Here is a 4,262-nt window from a genome sequence, read left to right as displayed (position 1 = left end):
TTATGTGATGATTTTTCTTTTTTTTTTTTTTAATTATAGGGCGGTTGCTGTTGTTGTAGTTATTATTGTTGGTGATGGAGTTTAAGGGCTGCGAGATGGTGAGCCGCATTGATCGCTGCTTCCAGCAGTCCGGTATGAAGACCTGTCCTTGGATCGAATCTGACTGCTCTCCCTTCTCCGGGTTATGCGACCCATGTGGGTTTAGCGCTCTCCTCACGAATGTAACAGTGATGGTGTCTAGATGGCGTGCCCACGAGGACAAAGAGACAGGTCTCGCTCTGTGTGCAGCTTGGTCAATGATTCAGTGAAGATCCACGCAGGGACGGTCGACGTTCCATTAAGAGAATCTGCACCGTGTCTGTGATCTGCAGATTTCTCGGTGATGCGCTATTTCATTCACCGTCTGCCCATCCTGGACGTGGGCAGAAGAGTCTGCCCACCCTGGACGTGGGCAGGAGAGTCTGCCCACCCTGCATGCTGGCAGAAGAGTCTGCCTACCCTGGACCTGGGCAGGAGGGTCTGCCCACCCTGGACGTAGGTAGGAGAGTCTGTCCACCCTGGACGTGGGCAGGAGAGTCTGCCCACCATGCACTTGGACATGAGAGTTTGCCCACCAAGGACATGGGCAGGAATGTCTGCCCACCCTGGACGTGGGCAGAAGAATCTTCCTACCCTGGACGTGGGCAAGTGAATCTGCCCACCCTGGGCGTGGGCAGGAGAGTCTTCCTACCCTGGATGTGGGCCAGAGAGCCTGCCCACCCTGGAAGTGGGCAGGAGAGTCTGCCCACCCTGGACGTGGGCAGAAGAGTCTGCCCACCCTGGACGTGGACAGGAGAGTCTGTCCACCCTGGACGTGGACGGGAGAGTCTGCCCACCCTGGACGTGGGCAGGAGAGTCTTCCCACCCTAGACTTGGGCATGAGAGTCTGTCCACCCTGGACTTGGGCATGAGAGTCTGCCCACGCTGGACGTGGGCAGGAGATTCTGTCCACCCTGGACGTGGGTAGGAGTCTGCCCACTCTGGACGTTGGCAGGAGAGTCTGCCCACCCTGGGAGTGGGCAGGAGAGTCTGCCCACTCTGGACGTGGGCAGGAGAGTCTTCCCACCCTGAACGTGGGCAGGAGAGTCTGCCCACCCTGGACGTGGGCAGGAGAATCTGCCCACTCTGGACGTGGGCAGGAGAGTCTGCCCACCCTGGACGTGGGCAGGAGAGTCTGCCCACCCTGGACGTGGGCAGGAGAGTCTGCCCACCCTGGACGTGGGCAGGAGAGTCTGCCCACCCTGGACGTGGGCAGGAGAGTCTGCCCACCCTGGACGTGGGTAGGAGAGTCTGCCCACCCTGAACGTGGGCATGAGAGTCTGCCCACCCTGGACGTGGGCAGGAGAGTCTGCCCACCCTGGACGTGGGCAGAAGAGTCTGCCCACCCTGGACGTGGGCAGGAGAGTCTGCCCACCCTGGACGTGGGCAGGAGAGTCTGCCCACTCTGGACGTGGGCAGGAGAGTCTGCCCACCCTGGACGTGGGCAGTAGAGTCTGCCCACCCTGGATGTGGGCAGGAGAGTCTGCCCACCCTGGACGTGGGCAGGAGAGTCTGCCCACCCTGGACGTGGGTAGGAGAGTCTGCCCACCCTGAACGTGGGCATGAGAGTCTGCCCACCCTGGACGTGGGCAGGAGAGTCTGCCCACCCTGGACGTGGGCAGAAGAGTCTGCCCACCCTGGACGTGGGCAGGAGAGTCTGCCCACCCTGGACGTGGGCAGGAGAGTCTGCCCACCCTGGACGTGGGCAGGAAAGTCTGCCCACCCTGGACATGGGCAGGAGAGTCTTCCCACCCTGGACTTGGGCATGAGAGTCTGCCCACCCTGGACGTGGGTAGGAGAGTCTGCCCACCCTGGACGTGGGCAGAAGAGTCTGCCCACCCTGGACGTGGGCAGGAGAGTTTGCCCACCCTGGACTTAGAACAGTAAATATTGACTTTATTATATAGAGAACTGAAAAATCACAGCTGAGAGAATGAGTTACTCAGGTCTCCTTAGTGTAGTTCCATTACAGTGGATCAAGAGCCTTGCACTGACAAGAATGGACCTATACTCCCTTCCCCTTCCGTTCAAGGATTGACAGTCAACCCGAGGCGGTCAACTCATCACAGCGGTTATGTGGTTTTGTTTGTCAGGAAAGCTGGGAAAGCGTGTAATGATGAGTCTGTCTCAGTCAAGCAGCTCAGTCTATACTAAGAAAACTCTGTCTTAAAAAAGTCAAAATACAGCTTGATTTATTGTTTTTATTATGCGCGTTACATCAAACCATACGAGTGTAAAATGCTGCTTCGTAATACACCAGGTGGGCGGTGTATGATAGACTTTACGGTGTTGCTCACAGGTCACACATCTTGTCAATATTCTAAACCATTCTAAACACTACAGCCATGTCACAAGCAAAAATTTCATTAAAATAAGAACATTGAATGACAACATGTATAGTTAGAACAAAGTCGAACACTGTTATTATTAAGCAAACAAGACCTCTGCAACACAGGTCGAGGGTAGAGATATTAATGTCATTGACAGGACGAGTGGTCTTGGCCTCTGACCAAGTTATTTGTGGCTCTAGTCTGTGTATACCGCCACATGATCACTCATTATTGGTCATGCAGAAGCGCTAAACCCGTACAGGTCACAAAACTCCTGAGCAATGGGAGGCAATTATCATATTTGTAGGGTATTAATTGTCCATTTCAACCCACCAATAAGGTGAGAGTTGTCTCTTCAGCCAAGGTGATGTCACACCTACCTGTCTGGGCCCTGGCTGTCAGATAATTTAGTATTTTAAACCAACCAGTGAGGCGGTAGTCAATGGTTCCAGAAGCACATAATGGGTCCAGGGAGTGTGCCGCAAAGTTTTGATAGCTGACCAAGTTACAGTGACAATGAGCTTTTACATGTTTATATCTGGTCCCAGTCGTAATTAGTTATTTATGCAGACATTAATTATGACACACACGCAAAAAAAAAAATTATAATGCTTAATTTACAGCAAGGCTGTGAGGCAGACTCTAGCTTACACTGGTCCAGTCCACTCCTGCTATGAATGTCTCTGCTCTGTCTTATCTGTATACTGCTATCTTAACTGTATAAATATTGTACATAGTAGTGAAGGAATATACGGGTATAGAAAAACTAACCCCTCTGTGTTTGCCTTGCCCTTTCATTGCCAGGTTGTTCGCTGACTTTGTCTACGACCAAGTGTGACAGACCTTGAGTTGCTACCTCTGTTCATAATACCCTGTATGACCCCCGCGGGTTTCTGGTGAGTTATACTGGAGTACCATAGACGGATGTATTTATGTAGTATGTTTTGAATTATCTTCGAAAGTCCAGTGTTATTGTGACGCTAAAATGTAAGTCAAGTACAGTAATGGGAACCATAGATGGTAGACCTCCGAATTTTTTTTGGTTATCCTATGCAATTCAAACATATGTTACTATGTATGATAACTTTACTTATGTGGAAATGTACCAGAATAAACTTACCAGACCTCAAATCAGTGTGAAACACTGACCTAGACCTGAACCCAGAGCAAAACATAGAGCGGAACAGTGTACAATGATTTGTTCATCACCAGTAAGTTGCTCTTATAGACACTACGCTATATATCGCGTAATGTCTTCTTGTTGACTACGGAAGCCGATTAACCAAGACCATTTGACTTTTGTTTATTCTGCAGTGATGGTGATACCTTTGATAATGGTGCCAACATCAGTGCCAACGAGCAATGCCAATAAGCTTGACAAATCAATGCTTATTGCTCAACACACTGAGGAGTCTAATTGTTGTTCTTATTGTCTTACGCTCTTATGTTATGTACTGGGTACATAGGGATGTTTTATATATGTAGACTGTGTACTCGCATTGTTAAAACGTGTCCATCTTGTATTGTTTTGTAAATGTGTATCACCTTGTTATATGACGAGCGTACTCAGTGTATATATATACACATGGAGGTGCTCATCTTAGTGTTTATACACAGAGAAGTATAGATCTTACTGATTATAGACTAACAGGTGTAAGTCTGTTCAGGTACAGGTACACATAAATAGTTACATAAATTATCATATAACCCCCCCCCAAAAAGTCAGATAAAGTGACTTATTTCCAGTGAGGATCTTTAGATGTCTAACTTAGTGTATATATTACCTATATCACCGATTCTTTTTTCCATGGTTTTGTGTAAATGATCATTGCGGTGAGTTCTCCAACCTTCGAG

The sequence above is a fragment of the Cherax quadricarinatus genome, chromosome 61 (genome assembly GCF_038502225.1).
Source record: "Cherax quadricarinatus isolate ZL_2023a chromosome 61, ASM3850222v1, whole genome shotgun sequence".
Classification (NCBI taxonomy): Eukaryota; Metazoa; Arthropoda; class Malacostraca; order Decapoda; family Parastacidae; genus Cherax; species Cherax quadricarinatus.
The sequence above is the reverse complement of the archived record's forward strand: the minus strand, read 5'-3'. Positions refer to the sequence as shown.